The following is a 22634-nucleotide window of genomic DNA, read 5'->3' on the forward strand; positions in this document are numbered from 1 at the left end:
AGGAAAAGGGGATCCAGTGACAGGCGCAAATTGGGATCCAGCTCAATAAGAGGCATCAAGGCCTGACACTATTACTGATGCTATGGTGTGCTCACAAAAATGGGCCTATCATGACTGCCCTCTTAAAGACCCAACCAGCAGGTGAAAGAGTCAGATGCAGAAATTTACATGCAACCAATGGACAGAAGCTGGGAACCCCTGTGGTTGAATTAGGGAAAAGCTAGAAGAAGCTGAGGAAGAGGAGTTGAAGGAGGAGGACCAACAGTCTCAAATAACCTGGACCTCCCAGGATCTCTCAGACACTGAGCCGCCAACCAGGCAGCATACACCAGCTGATATGAAGCCCCCAACACATATACAGCAGAGGACTGCCAGGTCTGTTCTCAGTTAGAGAAGGTGCATTTAACTCTCAAGAGACTTGAGGCCACAGGGAGTAGGGAGGTCTGGTGGGGTGGGGGTAGGATGGTGGGGATATCCTCTTAGAGATGAGGAGTGGGGGTGTGGGAGCATGAGGCAAGGAGGTATGGGATGTGGAACAATCAGAGGGTGGACAAGGAGGGGGATAAAGTCTGGACTTTAAAAAAAGATTAAGGAATAAATTTTAAATAATTCACTACATTAGTGTGTGGAAGTTCGGTACAAAGGACTATTTGCCACTCACTTATTCATTTAGATTTTGTTTGGAAGTTAATATAAAGAGGCTCTTACACTTAAACAAGAAAATGATTAAAGATGTTTAAAAATAAAGGAGTTCTATTTTGACTCTAAAGGTATACCTCCTAGTTAACTTTGTAATCATGGGGGTTAACTTCATTCTTAGAATCATCAGAATTACAAGGATTAAAGAGCCTTTCAAACTCTGTTTCATAGGAGACAAAAATGTTAGTGAATTTTTTATTAGGTTACAAATGTACCAGCAAGTGAGAAATATGTATGCTTCATTAGTCTGAAGATGGGAAAGGAGAAGAGTACTTCAGAGTATGCTTCATAATGTCTCTTCACCATCTACATCAAAAAGCATATCGTAGTTGTTGGTCTCCATGTTCATCAAACCCTAAAACAGAAAAGCACTTCTTACTAAAGAAACTCCCAAGGATACAAATATGAAAGATTCTGTGCAAATGATGTATAGATGTGCTATGTTTAGTTAAGCAGGATAATTATAGTGTTAATAAACTATGAGGTACATCTGAGGTCAAATTCCCAATTTATCATTTCATGTCTTGAATAAGTCCTACAAAGTCATTAGGATTTTACAGATAATATCAGTCACTTCAGCAAGAAATAATTCAAAATAGCAAGTAGTTAAACTTTTTGATTCCTAAAACATATTTCGTTTCCTAAGAACATTTTATGGACCATGTGCAACATACCTCCATGGACTTCTCATGCATGTCTTCAATTGCTTCCATGGTCGGACTCTGACTACATTCGGACAGTTTTAATGCTTGTTGTTCTTTTTGATAATTGTTCTACAAATGTAAAAGGAAAACATTACTGTAACAATTCTGTTCATTTTTGTTTTTACTGCCATGCAGCATGAATGCTAGGCTAACAACCAACCACTTAATGTATTTCCAATACTAAAATATTTACGTGAGCAAAAATAATTCCATATGAAAAGTAAAAGGAATAGTTTTCCAAGTGATTTAACATTTTAACAACTTTTATGACTAAATATACTTATATTTTTAAGTAACATGAAATACAATTATACTACCAATTGTGGGTTAATAAAACTTTTTTTTTATGAGAAATTGTTTGCCATGCTGCAGAGACTGGCCTTAGCCTCTCAAGTACTTAAGTTTATAGGCATGCACCATGTAAACATGAACTTGGTAAAATCCTAGCCCTGTAAGCTTAACTCTAGCTAGTGTTAATGCTTTTACCATATGGTGGCCTCCTTTTTCTAACTAGCAGAAGTAATCCCAGGAGGTGGTTCACTACCTCATCTCTGTATCTAGTCCCCACCTAAGGTGTATGTGCCATGTCTTCTACTTTCTCTTCCTTTCTTAAGGATGCCTTATACTTATTCTTTACTAAGTCCAACATCTTCACTTTTCTCAACTATTGTCAAGAGTTTCAGCAATTGTAACTGTTATTTTAAATTCATGACTTTAGCTGGTTGTCAGTGTAATGCCTATAAAACTAACTTTTATAAAGTTTGAGTTAGAATGATCACAAGATCATGAATAGTCTTGATCACTTAAAGATACCCTGCCTCGAAATAAAGTGTAAAAAGATGTCTGGGGACAAAGTTTAGTGGTAGATTTGTTGTCTCTAGGTTCCAATCTCAAGTAACACATGGAAGAAGTAATATAAATTTCTCTTCGTATTCTTTATGTTGGCAGACAACCATGGTAATTTGCATTTAAAAAAATTAAGACAAGCCGTTTCCACCTTTTCTCATTGTGCTACTAGATTCCTATTTTGTCCTTTATTCACTGTGATCAGTTTTGTACCTCACATTTCCACTCAAATCATCCTGATTAAGTACAATGACCTGCACTTTGTGAAGTTTCCCTTTAAAAAATGTACACGTGCATACATATGGAGACAAAGGATTAATATTGGGTGTCTTCTTTGGTTGCATCCCACTGTTTGGGAGACAGGGTCTCAATGAACCTAGAGCTCATCCATTAGGCTACAACTGGTGGCCAGGAAGCTCTGGGAATCTTCTTATCTCTGAACTAAATCTGAGTTTGGTGGTTCTAAAATGCTCACCACCACACCAACTTTTATTGTTGTGGTGGTTTGTTTTTAGTTTTGCTAGTTTGTTTTGTTGTTGGTGGTGTTGGTGGTAGTGGTGGTGGTGGAGGTGTGTGCGTGCATGCTTACTCAGGGAATATAAACTCGAGTCTCCATGCCTACAGTGAGAAAGATTACCAAATAAACCATCTTCCAGCCCTGCAAATCTATTTTATTTGGCCCATTAGCAGCATATGACAAAGTTAGTGAACTTTTCTTCCTTAAATGTTTTCCTTCACTCATGGTAGTTTTATTTGTACCAATTTTTCTCTTCCCTTACTGGTTCACTCTCACCCCCCCACCCCTACCTCATGCAGAATTACAAATATTGAAGTACTCTGGGAGTCTGTCTTTAGACTCCTCATATACATGGATGATTACTCCCCCTTGAAATTTCATCCAGGGTTCAAGGTTTAAAAATTGCCTTCAATTGGAGTATTCATTTACTTTTTATCTTTAGTCCCTATCTCTTTCCAGAACTGACTCATAATGGCGGCTTCCTCAATGCCTTCCCAGGCAGGAATGGATCTCCTGTTCATTTCAAATTGAATACTTCTCAAACTATTAACCAATCAAATAAAAAATAGTTAATATGGTCATCATCTCAGATCTTACTTGGAAACTATGTGCTGACTACAGTCATTGGTACAGTAATGGAGAGATGATCTAAAATAGTTTGGTGATATTCTTCCACAGGAATATTCTGCCAGGGCTGTTGAGAAAGGTTGTTTCTATCCACTGTTGTTACAAAATTTGTACTAAGTTTAGGATTGTAAGAACTGATTTGCCAGTTTGAGTTGGCTTTCGAATATTAACAACAGAGTCCAGATGACACCAGTAAGTAAGCTTTCTCTCTCCTTTCAACTGTACCTGAGGCTGACATAGTGTGCTCACTTTTGTAGAAACTGGTAATCCTCTCTTCATCTTTCAGCAAAAGTCTGCCTCTTGAAAATTTATAATCTGGTCTACCAGAAAATACCTAGTGGTTTTCATTGATATAGTATGTGATCATACTTCTCTGCTTTACAATTCAGTAGGACTAGAACAGAACCAAGGATAGATAGATAATGAAACTTAACTTCGTTTCATGTGCCCAACACAAGGCTAGTTTCTCCATTCCTACTTGATACTTAGTTATTCTAGGTTAATTATAAAGTTAGTTATGATACCAACCACTGATTTTTCTTGTTCTTCATTGAATTTCTGTATATCCATATCAAACTTCTGCTCACACAATTTGTTGTTGATCTTCTTTCTGTAAAGCACAGTAATAAAAGCAGTCACATTTCATACCAATATGAAAAAGAACACTCAAAAAAAATTAAATTGACCATTTCATACTATAAAAAGAAAAACAGCAGTAAAATATTATCTAATGGGAAATCATTATAGTTTTTTTTCCCTGAAAGATTATCAGAGAAGTCTTCTTTTATGTTTTAGCTTTTCAAAAATTAAAGTAGTTTTAATACATATATATCTTATTTTAGAAAATTAATTGTATTTCAAAGTATTTTTTCATTATTTTCTATCAAATATAATGTCTAATTTATTTTGCTATATTGATTCAGTTAAGACTTAGTGCAAAACATAAGTCAATTAAAATATACAAATTGTCTGCATATGTAATTGATTTTTTCCATATTGTTAAACATAATAAACAACAAATTACATTTCTAAGATTTTGTGCAAGACTTCTGTGTTTCCACAATGAATGTAAACCAAATTTTAAAATCTCATTAACAGGTACTTAAAGTAGAAAATAAAAATTTTCACAGATTTCTAAGATTTAGATTTAGTTTCCTTGAAGGCATGAAGTTATAGGGTTAACTGCTTAGACAAAATCAAAGACGCACATTTTTACTAAAAGCTCAGTAATGTTTTTTTTTCAACTTCAGCCACATATAATTTTTAAAATGATACAAATGTGACCCTACAAACCTAACAACTCTACCTCTCCCATTTGTTTGTTTGCCAAAGTCATTCTAATTTCTGGTTGCTTTTTTTTGAAAGAATCTTTGATATAAGTTTCCATGTGTTTTCTCTTTATGTGACTCCAGGTCCAAGGTGTCTGAAATAATCATCTTATATCTATGGGAAACAGGCACATATGTGGTGCACATATATACCTGTAAGCAAAACACTAATACACAAATATGTCTGAAAAATAGGTATTAAGAGCTTTGTTTCTTAAGCCATGTAAGACGTTTTGGGTCTATGATCCTAGTCTAGGAAGCTTAGCAGGAGATTTCCAGTGTAAAGGACAACATAGGTTACATAGGAAAATTCCAGCCAGCCTGACATACATAGTGAGACTATATATCAAAGACAAATTATTATCCTCAAAGAAAGCTCATGCAACATTCAATTACATATAATTTAAAATAGATTCTTTGGGATCTGAGTTTCATTCCCTCACTGGTTAGTAAATTTGTCTTTCACTTTCAGTTACATAATTCATTTTATAAAAATCAGTGAGGGGTTTGGTGAGATGATTCATCAGTTATGAGCACTGGTTCCCTTCCAGAGATGTGAGAATGGATTCCCAGCATCCACAAGGTTGCTCACAACCTATAACTCCAGTTCCAGGGAATTCAATGCCTTCATCTGGCCTCCTCAGGTACAAGACATACAAGCTGTGTACATACACACAATCAAGCAAAACAAACATACCCATAAAATAAAATTTAAAAAAATAAGTAATAAGGGTTATATTAAAGAATTCATTTTTCCATTGTGTCATATAAAGAAAAGCACAGAGGAGTTTTAGAAAAGAAACTGACTTAATATAAAATTAATACTGGGTCAACGAAATACTGTTGCATGTACAGAATTTTGTATACATATCACTTAGCTTTGAATACATGGAATGTAGAAAAGTTTACATCATTTTTTTCCTCTAAAAATCCCTTCAATGCAGTTATGAAAATGCCTCAGTAATAAATAGGATTTACTGTGAAAGGAGGACGTTCGCAAGTTTGATTCTAGTACCCATTTGGAAAACTAACCATGGATGGTTGCTTCTACAATAGCAGCACTGTGGTAGGCAGAGTGAGAATTGCTAGGACTTGCTGGCTGCTTATCTAGCTACATGTTCAGTGAAAGAGCAGGTCTTACGGGAATAAGGTGGAAAGAAATAGAGCAAAACCCAACATCCTCCTCTGCCCTCCACATGTGTATATATGCACCACAGACACAAATATACGAAAAAATTAAAATTAAGTTTAATTAATGTCACACCTGTTGAAAAAGCACCATTTTCACTTCTGTACCACAGGCAAAAATAAGTCCATGATGCTAAATCAAAAATATTTGCAAGAGTCCGTGTCATGAGTAGATCTTGGGTGCTGACCTAGTCCCACAATACCCCTAGTAAGCTCAAATCCCAGGTGCTCTAACACTACCAGGATCACAGGAATGGCCCCAACATCAGGAGTAACTGAGTCCCTAAGGATCCAGGGACACAGGAACTCCTGCCTTGCCAGTGGCATGGATTCCTTCTGGTCTGAAACTGCACCTGGATCAGACCTGGGGTACTGGCTCTGCACCCACTCTTAAAACACCCATAGGGAGCATGACTCCCAGGTATTCTGAAATGCCCAAGATCACAGGATCACAGAGGAAGCTCGACTCCCAGGAGATCAGACACACCCAGGAACACTGGAGTTCTGACAGAAGAGCACAGCTGAGGGCACAACATCTTTCCCAACAACCTGTGTATCTGGGACCCCCACAAGAACCAGGGAAACAAAATCATCCTCCCGGCCAGAGGCACAGGTTCCTTGCAGTATGCAACTGTGTCTAGAGAAAACCTAGGGCTCTGGCACCCCACCAAATCTTGCAACACCAAGAAAACGTTTAACCCCCAGGAGCTCTGACACAGCAGGATCTCAGGAGATTGGTCACACCAGGATTTCAAGATCCAAGAGGCAGCATGACTTCCAGGAGCTCAGACACCCCCAAAATATCAGGATCCCAGGATCCCAAGATCTCAGAGACAGCTGGACTCCTATGAGTTCTGACACAACTAGGATTACAGGAGGGACAGGCTCCAGACAGAGACAGCAAGGGAAGGTAGCACCAAAGAAAATGAGATGGCATGAGGTAAGTGCAAGAATATAAGCAATAGCAACCAAGACTAGTCGGCATCATCATAACCCAGTTTGGCCACCAGAGCAAGTCTTGAATACCTCAACATATTGGAAAAGAAAGATTCAGATTCAAAATCACATCTCATGATGATGATAGAGGTCTTTAAGAACAAAAATAGTTCCATTAAAGAAATACAGGAAAACAGCTAGAAGCCCTTAAAGAGGAAACACAAAAATCCCTTAAAGAGTTAAAGAAAACACAATCAAACAGGTGAAGGAATTGAACAAATACCATCTAGATCTAAAAATGGAAATACAGAATAAAAACTCACAAAGAGAGATGAACCTGGAGAAAGAAAACCAAGGAGACATACATGCAAGCATCTCCAACAGAATACAAGAGATAGAATAGAGAATCTCAGGTACAGAAGATACCATAGAAAACATTGACACAACAGTGAACGAAAATGCAAAATGCAAAAATCTCCTAACCCTAAACATCCAGGAAATCCAGGACACAATAAGAAAACAAAACCTAAGGAAAATAGGTATAGAAGAGAGAGAAGATTCCCAAGTCAAAGGGCCAGCAAATATCTTCAACAAAATTATAGAAGAAAACTTCCCAAACCTAAAGAAAGATGCACATGAACATACAAGAAGCCTACAGAACTCCAAATAAACTGGACCAGAAAAGAAATTCCTGCCGACACATAATAATCAGAACAACAAATGCACTAAAGATAAAATATTAAAAGCAGTAAGGGAAAAAAGTAAAATAACATAAAAAGGCAGACCTGTTAGAAATACACCAGACTTCTCACCAGAGACTATAAAAGCCAGAAGATTCTGGACAGATGTTATATAGACCCTGAGAGAACACAAATGCCAGCCCAGGCTACTATACCCAGCAAAACTATCAATTACCGTAGATGGAGAAACCAAAGTATTCCATGATAAAATCAAATTCACACAATATCTTTCCACGAATCCAAACCTTCAAAAAAATAGATGGAGAACTACAACACAAGGAGGGAAACACTACACCATACAAAAATCAAGAAAGAAATCTTCTTTCAAGAAACCCCAAAGAAGATAGCAATATAAACATAATTCCACCTCAAACAACAAAAGTAACAGGAAACAACCAACAGTCACTGGTCTTTAATATTTCTTCTTAGCAATGGATTCAATTCCCCAATAAAAGACATAGAGTAATAGACTGGATACATAAACAGAACCCAGGATTTTGCTGCATACAGGAAACCCTCCTTAGTGACAAAGACAGACACTACCTCAGAGGAAAAGTCTGGAAAAAACTTTGCAAGCAAATATTTCCAGGAAACAAGATGGAATAGCCATTCTACTATGGAATAAAATCAACTTACAACCAAAAGGTTTTTGTTATTGTTTTTTTTGTTATTGTTTTGTTTTTGTTTTTGTTTTTGTTTTTTAAAGATAAGGACTGTCACTATACTTGTCAAAGGGTGAATCAACAAAGATGAACTCACAATTCTGAACATCCATGCTCCAAATGCAAGGGCAACCAAATTCATAAATGAAACTTTACTAAAGCTCAAAGTATATATTGTACCCTACATAATAATAGTGGGAAACTTCAACACCCCACTCTCAGCAACGGACAGATCCTGGAAACAGTAACAAAACAGAGACACTGTGAAACTAACAGAAGTTATGAAACAAATGGTTTTAACAGATATCTATATCTATAGATATCATAGAACATTTTATCATAAAACAAAAGAATGTGCCTTCTTCTCAACACCTCATGATGCCTTCTCCAATACTGACCATATAATGGGTCACAAAACAGGCTTCAACAGATATAAAATATTTAAATAATCCCATGCATCCTATCAAGTCACCACGGACTAAGGCTTATCTTCAATAATAATAGAAATAAGCCAGGCATGGGGGCACATGCCGTTAATCCCAGCACTCGGGACACTGAGGCAGGTGGATTTCTGAGTTCAAGTCCAGCCTGGTCTACAAAGTGAGGTCCAGGACAGCCACGGATACACAGAAAAACCCTGTCTTAACCCCCCAAATAATAATAATAATAATAATAACAATAAAAATATAAATAATAGAAAACCCATATATATACACGTGGTAGGTGAACAACAGTCTAATCAACGATAACTCGGTCATGGAAGAAATTAAAGACTTTTAGAGTTTAATGAAAATGAAGCTACAACATATCCAAACTTATGGGACACAATGAAAGCATTCCTAAGAGAAAAACTAATACCTCTGAGTGCCTCCAAAAAAGAAACTGGAGAGAACATACACTAGCAGCCTGGCAGCACAGTTAAAAGCTCTAGAACGAAAGGAAGCAAATTCACCCAAGAGGAGTAGAAGGCAGGAAATAATCAAACTCAGGGCTGAAATCAAACAAGTGGAAACAAAAAGAACTATACAAAGAATCAACCAAACCAGGAGCTGGTTCTTTGAGAAAATCAACAAAATAGATAAACCCTTAGGCAGACTAAAGAGAGGGCACAGAGTCAGTATCCAAATTAACAAAACCAGAAATGAAAAGAGAGACATAACAACAGAAACTTAGGAACCCCCCCCCCCAAAATCATCAGATCCTACTATAAGAGCCTATACTTAACAAAACTGGAAAATTTGGATGAAATGGACAACTGTCTAGACAGATATCAGGTACCAATTTAAATCAGGATCAAATAGACCCTGTAAACACTCCTATAACCCCTAAAGAAATAGAAGCAGTCACTAATAGGCTCCCAACCCCCTCACAAAAAATAAAAGCCCAGGATCAGATGGGTTTAGTACAGAATTCTATCAGACCTTCAAGGAAGACCTAATACCAATACTCTTCAAACTTTTATGCAAAATCAAAAGAGAAGGAACACTATTCAATTTTCTATGAAGCCACAATTACACTTATACCCAAAACATACAAAGACCCAAATGAAGAAAGGGAACTTGAGACCAGTTTCACTTATGAATATTGATGCAAAAATACTCAATAAAATTCTGGTAAACCTAATCCAAGAACATGTTAATATGATCATCCTTCATGATCAAGTGTTCTTCATCCCAGGGATACAGGGATGGTTCAATATATGGGAATCCATCAGCGTAATCCACTATGTAAAAAATCTTGAGGAAAAAAAAACAGTATTATCTCATTAGATGCTGAGAAATCATTTGCAAAAATTCAATAACTCTTCATGATAAAATTCTTGGAAAGATCAAGTCAAGGCCCATACCTAAACATAGTAAAAGCAATATAGAGCAAACCAGTATCCAACATCAAATTAAATGGAGAGAAACTTGATGCAATCCCACTAATATCAGACAAGACAAGACCACTCTCTTCCTACCTATTCACAGTAGTATATAATATAGTAGAATTTTATAGTACTAGAAGTTATATCCATAGCAACTATATAACAAAAAGAGGTCAAAGGGATAAAAATTGGAAAGGAAGAATTCAAAATATCACTATTTGCAGATGATATGATAGTATATGTAAGTGACCCCCAAAATTCCAACAGAGAACTCCTAAACCTGATAAACAAATTCAGCAAAGTGGTTGGATGTAAAATTAACTCAAGCAAATCAGTAGCTTTCCTCTACTCAAAGGATAAACAGCCTGAAAAAGAAATTATGGATACAACACCCTTCACAATAGTCACAAATTATAATACCTTGGTGTGACTCGAACCAAGCAAGCAAAAGATCTGTATGATAAGAACTTCAAGTCCCTGAAGAAAGAAATTGAAAATCTCAAAAGATGGAAAGATCTCCCATGCTCATAGATTGGCACAATTAATTTAGTAAAAATGGCCATCTTGCCAAAAGCAATCAACAGATTCAATGCAATCTCCATCAAAATTTAAACTCAATTCTTCATAGAAATAGAAAGAGTAATTTGAAAAATCATTTGGAATAATAGAAATCCAGTATATCAAAAAACTATTCTCAACAATAAAAGAACTTCAGGGGGAATCATTCCCGACCTCAAGCTGTATTATAGAGAAATAATGATAAAAATGTATGGTAATGGTACAGATACAAGTACTTCATGAAATTCACAGGCAAATGGATGGATCTAAAATATATAATCCTGTGTGAGGTAACCCAATCCCAATAGAACAAACATGGTATGCACTCACTGATAAGTGGATATTAGTCTAAAAGCTCAGAATACCCAAAATGTAATCCACAGACCACATGAAGCTCAAGAAGAAGGAAGACAAAAGTGTGCGTGTTTCAGTCCTTCTTAGAATGGGGAACAAAATACTCCTGGGAGGAAACATGGAGATAAAGTACAGAGCAGAGACTGAAGGAATGACCATCTAGAGTCTGCCCAAACTGTGTATCCATCCCATATGCAGACACCAAACCCAGTCACGATTGTGGATGCCAACAAGTGCTTGCTGACAGGAGCCTAATATGACTTTCTCCTGAGAGGCTCTTTCAGAGCTTGGCAAGAACAGAGGCTGATGCTCACAGCCAACCATCAGACTGATCATAGGGTTCCCAGTGGAGGAGTTAGAGGAAGGACTGAAGGATTTGAAGGGGTTTGCAACCTTATAGGAAGAACAACAATATGAATGAACCAGACCTCCCAGAGCACCCAGGGACTAAGCCATCAACAAAAGAGGGGGTATCATGGCTCCAGTGCATATATAGCAGAAGATGGCCTTGTCAGACATCAGTGGGAGGAGAGGTCCTTGGTCCTGTGAAGGTTCAATGCCCCAGTGTATGCACATGCGAGGGTGGGGAAGTGGGAGTGGGTGGGTGGGCGAACACCCTCATAGTATCACAGGGAGGGGTAATGGAATAGGGAGTTTCTGGGGTGAAACCAGGAAAGGGCTATTATTTGAAATGTAAATAAAGATATTATCACATAATAAATAAATTAAATTAAAATAAAAATATTCACAAAATACTACATATAAATAAGTCATTAAGATGTCATATAGTATATTAATCAATATTATCTAATATATAAATTATGTTAATACTATATAGTTTTAAACAAATTATATATCCAAAAATGTACCTTCAAAATTTCCCAGTATATTTTGTACTGGAGATCTGTGAAGTAATTAAAGCTTTACAAAGTAAGGATGCTGGGGATACTGTTTGATTGCTCAGCTTTTGTCCTACAAGCAGGACGATGAGAGTTTGACCCACAACATTACAGCCTCCAAGAAAACCATTCAAATTAAGGATTAATCTTATAGAAATATTGTTTATAGTATATATCATATTTCAATTATTAATATACATTACTTGCTATACAATCAATTAAACTTTTCTGGAAGTACTTACACTAAGAAGGAAATAGTAAGTTTGAACATATTACCATGTATCTCCAACTACTTCTTCAGGATTTGCATTCCCATCATCATGAGTTACTGGATTCTGTACTGGGTTCGTAATAAAACAAGATATTAAAACAATTATGTTATTTTGCAAATTTTAATGAAATACTTTGTGATCATTCAGGCATAGTGCCAACATTAGGTTTTAAAGCAGATCTATTATTTGCCTAGAAGTTAAACAAAATCAAGTAATGTCTAATTGTCATCTAAAAATATGTTTTAAGCTATTTATTTATATGTTGTGATTAAAGACAAGAGATACAATATGAGATTTTTGATCTCCTTTACAAGCCTAAGAACAACTGAGAAAAAAAGGAAGTGTAACATCAATGCCCATCATTAAATATCTGGTACCTTCCATAAGGTCCAATTCTGAAGCATTCCTAACTTGCTGTTCACCACTTAACAAATTCCAGTTTTCCATTGGTGTCTCTACAGAACGTGCAAAACGCTGCCATTCCTCTGAGAAACTTACGTTTTCTGATTTAAAATAAAAAAAGAAATTTTCTCAAGCCTTTTGAATAAAAAATCACTTAAACTAATAAAATTGAAATATAAAATAACATTAAGGAATGATTTTTACAAAAACAGCACTTCATAATTGCATGAAGAGTTTAAAGATAAAACCATATTTCTATTACCCTCTGATTTAATACTAAAGACTTTAGTATTTAAACATGGAACACAATAGTTGGCTTCAAAGATAGCCATTAATAACCTTAACTTTAATATGTACACATTTTTAAAAAGAATTATTTAAGTTGAATAAAGTATCTTGGTCTTCCTTACTATAAAAGAATAGAGGTTTGTTATTTTTTAGTTTAAAACTCTCTCTCTCTCTCTCTCTCTCTCTCTCTCTCTCTCTCTCTCTCTCTCTCTTTCTCTCTTACACACACACACACACAGACACACACACACACACACACACACACACACACACACACTATGATGGCTTTAACTGTGACTTCATGTGGGTTTATATCTAAACATAGGAGGATCTGCATGTTGGTCCCATTCCTGCAAGGTTTTTGATAAGTTAGAGCAAATGTGTCTGCATCTCAATCTCCAAATAAAATCATAGTTGCTATTATCACAACCAAGCTCCTCAATCTTTTTCATCGAAATACAAATCTAAATTATAAAGTTCTGTCTGGCTGGACATATATTTCACTGCTACAGCAAGAAGCTCTGGGTTCAATCTTCAACTATGAAAAACCCCCACAAATTTTAAAAGTAAAAAATAAAACAAGTATGTTTCCTCAGGTCCCAGTACATTTGTAAGGCTGAGGACTTCAGTTTCGAGGCCAGTTCAAGCTGCACATGAGGTTTCAGACACTCCTGAGATACAGAGTTAGAGCTTACTTCCCTAAACCAAAACAACACATAAATAAACACAGCCTGGCCTGAAGTATGTCTGAAGTTCCAGCACTTCAGAGGCTGAGAGGAGCCTCGGGATTTTGAGGCCGTTTGGATCCTATATATACAAATTTTGGCAATCTGGCCTTTCAACACCAGGTAGAAGAAAATGAAGACTCGTCTTCAGTTTGTTTTTAATGAATTTCTGTCGGGTAGCAGCAGCACAGAAAAGGTTCTAGTCTGTTTCTGCCACTAACTGACCTCCAGTTTACTCACACTTCACATCCCCATGCCCAAGGAAGACTTTCAGGGTCTCCAATTCCATGGCCTTCCTGCTTTCTGCTAGATGCTAGGCTTTTCAAACTCCTGCCCTTAGTGAAGTTCTCCGTTTTTCACCGCAGAGGTCTAAGTGGGTAAAGTCGATTGTGAACCCAGCAGCAGTGCTATCCGGAGTCCAGGGAGGGTCACCTCCTCTCCTTACTCTGGAAGTAACACCTCCGCCCCGCCACCTTCACCCCACCTGGACCCCCACCTGAACCATTATTAACCATCTTTTAACAGGTCACTGACTACCTCCACAGAGACTTCCCCCTACCATGCTTCCTCAAGAAACTTCCCTTCCTCAAGAACTCAGCTTCGTGGCCACCACAAAGCATACTGGGTAACAGGGATTGGGCAGCTGGAAAACAATCTCAGCCAAGCCCCTTGCTGATTGGCCGTGTTTGCACATGCTTACTAAAGTGAGAGAGGCTCTATCAGTCATCTGTCATCCAAGCAGCAAATAAGAGATAGTATTTTAGCTGCCACTACTACCCAGAAGTTTTCCATTTTCCAAGTTTGCAATACTAACTTGAAACTTAAAATAAAATGAACCCTAAAGAAGACTCTCCTACTTTGTTTCAGTTGAAGGGGCTGTTATGTGTATTTCGGATTTGTTTTATTTATTTAACTAACGTGCTTTTGCCTGTTTGTATTTGTTCAACATGCATGTCTGGTGCTCATAGAAACTAGAATAGGATGCCAATTCCCCTGGATCTAGAATTACAAATGGTTGTGAGCCATTATATGGGTCCTAGGAACTAAACCTTGGTTTTCGAGCAACAAGTGGTCTTAATTTGAAAGCTATCTTTCCATCCCTGTCCTGTGTGTGTTTTAAGGTATGCTGGATCATTTCTCTCGATAGATGTTTATTTTTAATATACAGTGGAGATTATAGAAATATGACACTTTCCTAATATTGTCTATTTCCAGAAAAAGAAAAAAAACATAATTTTAAAGGATTCTGTAAATCATAAAAAGAGATTCAGCAAAAATGATGTGTATACATTTCAGTATATGTGTGCAGAAGAAGGCTTTATTCTCAATCATATTCCAACTTACATTTTTTGTTTGTTTGTTTTTCCAGACAGGGTTTCTCCGTATAGCCCTGGTTGACCTAGAACTCAACCTGTAGACCAGGGTTGCCTCAAACATAGAAATCCCCTGCTTCTGCCTCCCAAACGCTGGGATTAAAGGCATGCGCCACCACTGCCTGATCCAACTTAAATCTTCAGAGACAGGGTGTCTCTGAATCTGCAGCTCACCAACGTCACTAGCCTGGCTAGCCAGCTAGCTATCTCTACCTACTCAGCACTGGACTGCAGCCTGCATTTTTAAAGTGGATTCTAGGTCCCCACCTTAAGTCCATATATTTTCAAGGAAAGCACTTTACCAAGTGAGCCATAATTCTAGCCACTCTGCAAGGTTTGTTATGTTGCTGTAGCCACTGTCTTTTTATATGGGGGGGGGGTGTATTTCTCTAATCATGCCTGAATTTAGGTTCCTAAAATGCTTAATGCTGGTTTTGTTTGTTTCCTTATAATAGCCAATTGCATTTCTTGCTCACTTTACAGTTAATTGGGCAAACTGGGAAAACTAACATTTCATTTGCTAGGCTTATTGCTGTGTTTTGTTTGTTTGGTGGGTGTTTTGTTAATTTCGTGTGTTGGTTGGGTTTTGTTTTGTTTTTTCACCACTGAAGATGAAACTCATAGCTATTACATGGTGCTGTACCACTGAGGTACACCTTCAGCTAATCTTTGTTTCTGAATGTTGGGTGAGTAGTCATCTGTATGTGTTTTAAAGAAAACTACAATTACTGTGAAACCTAAAATTATCCTCTTATGCTGTAGGGTTTATAGAGATCTGATGCCATCTTATGTCCTCTTCAAACAACAGGCAAATATCTCCAAAAACACCTACCTCCAGATTTATCCAACATACTGTCTTGTTCATCTCTGTGAAGAAAGGACAATAAAATTTTAAAGCTAGAAATATAGTGGACTGGTAGAGCATTTGCCTAGCACACAAAAAACTTTACACAGGAACTTCTTTTAATTATTTAGAATAAATATATAATGTTTGGTTTGGAACAAATGTCATTTGCATATAAAATACATGGCAGACAACCAAAGTGAACCTGAATTATTTACTTTTAACAATTCATACATTTACAACACACAGTAGTTTATTCATAACTCTCCCACACTTGCTGAGACCCTTCTTCTTCCCAGATGGTCCCCCTCTTATTTTTATTATGTTTCTCCTTTTGTTTGTGTGTATATCTGGGAAGATCCCATGCAGGTGGGTATATTGTCCTAGTTGCTATGTGTTTGTGATGACAAGGACTTAAGGACCCCAAGCTGGGCTTGAACTCAATATATAGCTGCATCTGACCATGAATTGTTGATTTTCCTGAATCTACTCCTCCAGTGAAGGGATCACAAACACTACTTTTGAAGTACTCTATTGAACTGGGAAAAATTGAAAATATTACCTTATATCTTCATCTGCTTCTACGTGAGGCGGCATATTCTCATGTTTGCCAAATGCTGGCCTCTTTACTATATTGACAATAGAAAATGGAAACATTTGAAAGTATGCTATATAAGTAATAGTTAATAAAGTATTTTCAATTTGCATTTCTCTGGAAAAACTGCCCACGTGAGTTTTTCAAACAGTTTTATAAATGAAATAATTACATCAAGGTTATTGAGTATACAAGGAGAAAACAAAACTTAAGGATAATAGGTATAGATGAGAAGTAAGATTTCAGACTTAAAGGGCCAGTGAATATCTTCAACAAAATTATAGAAGAAAACTTCCCTAACCTAAAGAAAGAGATGCCCATGAACATAAAAGAAGCCTACAGATCCCCAAATACTTTAGACCACAAAAGACATTCCTGCCATCACATAATAATCAAAACACCAAATGCACACAAAAAAGAGAATATTAAAAGCAGTAAGGGAAAACAGTTCAAGTAACATATAAAGGCAGACCTATCAGAATTTCACCTAACTTCTCCCCAGAGACTATGAAAGCCAGATGATCCAGGACAGTTGACATACAGACCCTAAGAGAGCACAAATGCCAGCCAAGGCTACTATAAACAGTAAAACTCTTTTACCATAGATGGTGAAACCAAGGTATTCTATGACAAAACCAAAATTACACAATATCTTCCAACAAATCATGCCCTTCAAAGGATAATGAAGGGAAAACACCAAAACAAGGAGGGAAATTACATTCTAGAAAAAGCAAGAAAGTAATCTTGCAGCAAAACTAAAAGAAGATGGCCACATGAACAAAATTCCATTTCTAAAAACAAATATAACAGGAACCAACATCGACTTTTTCTTAATATCTCTTAATATCAGTGGACTCAAATCCACAATAAAAAGACATAGACTAAAAGACTTAATGTGTAAGCATGACCCAGCATTTTGTTTCATATAAGAAACAAACCTCACAGACAAAGACAGATATTACCTCAGAGTAAAAGTCTAGAAAACAATTTTCCAAGCAGATGGTCACAAGAAACAGGCTGGAGTAGGCATTCTAATATCAAATAAAATTGACTTTCAACCCAAAGTTATCAAAAAAGACAAGGAGGAACACTTCATATTCATCAAAATTAAATTTACCAAGAGGAACTCCCAATTCTGAACATCTATGCTCCAAATGCAAGGGCAGCCACATTCATAAAAGAAACTTTAGTAAACCTCAAAATACACATTGCACTGCACACTATAATAGTGGAAGACTTCCAAACCCGTCTCTCATCAATGGACACATCCTGGAAACAAAAACTAAAAACAGACACAGTGAAACCAACAGGAGTTATGAAACAAATGGATTTAGTTGATATCTATAGAACACTGTATCCTAAATCGAAAGGATATCCCTTCTTCTCAGTACCTCATGAGGCCTTCTCCAAAACTGACCATATAATCAGTCACAAAACATGCCTCAACAGATATAAAAATATTGAAATAATCCCATGCATCCTATCAGATCACCACAGACTAATGCTGATCTTCCATAATAATATAAATAATAGAAAATCCACATATATGTGGAAGGTGAACAACAACCTACTCAATGATAACTTGGTCAAGGAAGGAATAAAGAAGGAAATTAAAGACTTTTTAGAGTTTAATGAAAATGAAGCTACAACATAACCAGACATATGTTACACAATGGAAACAGTAATAAGACTAAAATTCACAGCTCTGAATGCCTCTAAAAAGAAACAGGATAGAGGATGCAGGAGCAGCTTGACAGCACAACTAAAAGCTCTAGAACAAAAGGAAGCAAATTCTCACAAGAGGAATAGAAGGCAGGAAACAATCAAACTCAGGAATGAAATCAACCAATTGGAAACAAAGGAACTATACAAAGAATCAACCAAACCAGGAGCTGGTTGTTTGAGAAAATCAACATGATAGGTAAACCCTTAGCCAGACTCACTAAAGGAAACCGAGACATCATCCTAATTAACAAAACCAGAAATGAAAAGGGAGACATAACAACAGAAACTTAGGATATCCAAAAAATCATCAGATCCTACTACAAAAACCTATACTCAACAAAACTGGAAAATCTGGATGAAATGGACACATTTCTAGACAGATATCAGGTACCAAATATAATTCAGGATCAGATAAACCCTAGAAATACTCCCATAACACCTAAAGAAATAGAAGCAGTCATTAATAGTCTCCCAAACAAAAAAGCCCAGGATCTGATGGGTTTAGTAAAGAATTCTATCAGATCTTCATGAAGACCTAATACCAATACTCTTCAAACCATTATGCAAAATCTAAAGAGAAGGAACATTATTCAATTTGTTCTATGAAGCCAGAATTAAAATTATACTCAAACCATACAAAGATCCAATGAAGAAAGGAAACTTCAGACCAATTTCCCTTATGAAAATTGATGCAAAAATATTCAATAAAAGCCTTGCAAACTGAATCCAAGAATACATAAAAATGATCATCCATCATGATCAAGTACACTTGATCCCTGTGATGAGGGATGGTTTAATATACAGAAATCCATCAACTTAATCCACTATAGAAACAAACTCAAAGACAAAAATCACATGATCATTTCATTAGATGCTGAGAAAACATTTGACAAAATACAGCACCCATTCATAGTAAAAGTCCAGGATAGATCAGGAATTCAAAGCCTATACCTAAACATAATAAAAGCAGTAGACAGCAAACCAGTAGCCAACATCAAACTAAATGGTGAGAAACTGGAGGCAATCCCGCTAAAATCAGGGACTAAACAAGGCTGCCCACTTTCTCCCTACCTATTCAACATAGTACTTGAAGTCCTAGTCAGAGCAATTAGACAACAAAAAGAGAACAAATGAATACAAATTGGAAAGGTAGAAGGCAAAATCTCACTATTTCCAGAAGATATGATAGTATATATAAGTGACCCCAAAAATTACACCAGAGAAATCCTAAATCTGATACACAGCTTCAGTGCAGTAGCTGAATACAAAATTAACTCAAACATATCGGTGGCCTTTCTCTACAAAAAGAATAAACAGGATGAAATAGAAATTAGGGAAACAACACCCTTCACAATAGTCACAAATAATATAAAATACGTTGGTGTGACTCTAACTGAGTAAGTGAAAGAAGGATCTGTATGATAAAAATGTCAAGTCTCTGAAGAAAAATCAAAGAAAATCTCAGAAGTTGGAAAGATTTCCCATGCTCATTGATTGGCAGGATTAATGTAGTAAAAATGGCTATCTTGCCGAAAGCAATATAAAGATTTAATGCAATCCCCACGAAAATTCCAACACAATTCTTAACTGAGTTAGAAAGGGCTATTTGCAAATTCATCTGGAATAAGAACAAAACCTAGGATACAAAAACTATTCTCAACAATAAAAGAATCTCTCCTGGAATCACCATGCCTGATCTCAAGCTGTACTATAGAGCAATTGTGATAAAAACTGCATGGTACAGGTATACTGATAGACAGGTAGATAAATGGAATAGAACTGAAGACACAGAAATGAACCCACACACCTATTGTCACTTGATCATTGACAAAGGAGCAAAAACCATCCAGTGGAAAAAAAGACAACATTTTCAACAAATGGTGCTGGCTCAATTGGCAGTTAGCATGTAGAAGAATGCAAATTGATCTATTTTCATCTCATTGTACAATGCTCAAGTCTAGGTAGATCAAGGAACTCCACATAAAACCAGAGACACTGAAACTTATAGAGGAGGAAGTGGGGAAGAGCTTCGAAGACATGGGCACCGGGGAAAAATTCCTGAACAGAACAGCAATGGCTTGTGCTGTAAGATTAAGAATAGACAAATGTGACCTTATAAAATTGCAAAGCTTCTATAAGTCAAAGGACACTGTCAATAGGACAAAACAGCAACCAATAGATGGGAAAAAAATCTTTACCAATCCTAAATCAGATGGGGACTAATATCCAATATATATAAAGAGCTCAAGAATCTGGACTCCAGAAAATCAAATAACCCCATTAAAAAATGGGGACAGAGATAAACAAAGAATTCTCAACTAAGGAAAACCGAATGGCTGAGAAGCACCTAAAAATGTTCATCATCCTTAATTATCAGGGAAGTGCATGTCAAAATAAACCTGAGATTCCACCTCATACCAGTCAGAATGGCTCAGATCTAAAACTCAGATGACAGCAGATGCTGGCGAGAATGTGGTGAAATAGGAACACTCCTCCATTGCTGGTGAGATTGCAAGCTGGTAAAACCACTCTGGAAGTCAGTCTGGTGTTTCCTCAGAAAATTGGACATAGTTCTACTGGAAGATCCAGCAATACTCCTCCCTGGGCATATTCTCAGAAGATATTCCAACTTGTAATAATGACATGCTTCACTATGTTCATAGCATCCTTATTTATAATAGCAAGAAGCTGAAAACAACCCAGATGTCCCTCTTCAGTGGAATGGATACAGAAAATGTGGTACATTTACATAATGAAATACTACACAGCTATTAAAAACAATGAATTCATGAAATTCTTAGACAAATGGATGGATCTGGATGATATCTTCCTAAGGGAGATAACCCAATCACAAAAGAACACACAGGATATGCATTCACTGATAAGTGGATATTATCCCAGAAGCTCAGAATAACCAAGATACAATCTGCAAAACCCATGAAACTCAAGAAGAAGGAAGACCAAAGTGTGGATACGCCATTCCTTCTTAGAATGGGAAACAAAATGTCCATGGAAGGAGTTATAGAGACAAAGTTTGCAGCTGAGACTGAATGAATCCAGAGACTGCCTCACTCAGGGATCAATCCAATAAATAATCAACAAACCCAGACACTATGGCAGATGCCAACGAGAGCTTGGGGACAGGAGACTGATATAGCTGTCTCCTGAGAGGATCTGTCAGTGCCTGACGAATACAGAAGTGAATGCTCACAGACATCCATTGTACTGAGCACAGGGTCCCCAATGATGGAGCTAGAGAAAGTTCCCAAGGATCATAAGGGGTTTGCTGCTCCATAGGAGGATGAACAATATGAACTAACCAGTACCCCCAGAGTTCCCTGGGACTAAAGCACCAATCAAATAAAACAGATGGTGGGACTTATGGCTCCAGCTGCATATGTAGGAGAGGATGGCCTAGTATGTCATCAACGGGAGGAGAGACCCTTGGTACTGTAAAGGTCCTATGCCCCAGTATTAAGGAATGCCTGGGCCAGGAATTGGGGGTGGGTGTGTTGGGGGCAGGGGGAGAGGTAAGAGGAGAGGGGATTTGCAGAGGGGAAATAGAAAAGGGGATAATATTTGAAATGTAAATAAAGAAAATATACAATAGAAAAAAGGAATGAAATAATTTATTTGCAGGTATTATGAAATAAATTCATGTTTTGCTAACATATAGGAACAACGTTCATGTCTTTTTCTGGGGTAAAATCATAGCAAGTTATCGTTTCTCAACATATTATGTCTACAGTGCCAAGAGTAGGTATATGCACTGCTAAAACTCAGGTATAGGAATATATAGATATAGGTAAAATTAGAAATGAAGTATATGAAAACTTAGAAAAGACTTCTTCCATTGCAGGTGAGTTGGGAAAGGTCTAATGAACTTCAGGACACAATCAATACTGAAGACTGGATACCTTCAGAATGAGCCTGCTCTTCTTCTTCATCTGAATCATAGTCAAGAAGTAATAAGTAACCATCCTTTGGTATCACCCACAGTTTCTTAATAGACATTTTTCTCTTAAGCGCTCAGTTGTCTTCTTAGTTAAAAAATAAAAATAAAAAGGAAAAAAGAAAAAAATGTAGTTATCTAAATCCAAAGGTATCATTTAAATAGTTAAAAATGTCAAAAAGTCAAATAATTATATAATTATCTTAGCTCATTGAAAGATTGTTTCTTTTGTTTTTTAACACTTATATTTTTAATAATTTGTTTTTATCAGAGAGTTTTGCATACATATTCAATATGGTCACACGTGTACATGTGTATGTGTGTGTGTGTATGTGTATATGTATACACACACACACACACACACACACACACACACACACACACACATATATATATATATATATATATATATATATATATATATATGCTTCCCCTTAAAATTTCCTTCATGTATCCCAGTTATCATGTCCCTCTCCCTCCCAACTTTGTTTTAAAATCTTCTTTAACTTACTTATTTTAAATCCTTCTTTAGA

The 22634-nt window shown here is 36.6% G+C and overlaps 1 pseudogene across 1 annotated transcript; it reads right to left on the bottom strand.

The window, feature by feature from the left end:
* Positions 1–868: 868 nt before the first annotated feature.
* On the bottom strand, positions 869–22189 carry Gm2759 (annotated as a pseudogene). Its single transcript, XR_003953077.1, has 8 exons — positions 22067–22189; positions 16392–16458; positions 15818–15852; positions 12575–12700; positions 12202–12265; positions 3922–4003; positions 1374–1472; positions 869–1054 (listed from the first exon to the last, which is right to left on the bottom strand). The product of XR_003953077.1 is annotated as a predicted gene 2759 (transcript).
* Between the last annotated feature and the right edge of the window lie 445 nt (positions 22190–22634).

This window comes from Mus musculus, chromosome X (genome assembly GCF_000001635.26).
Source record: "Mus musculus strain C57BL/6J chromosome X, GRCm38.p6 C57BL/6J".
NCBI classification, from domain to species: domain Eukaryota; kingdom Metazoa; phylum Chordata; class Mammalia; order Rodentia; family Muridae; genus Mus; species Mus musculus.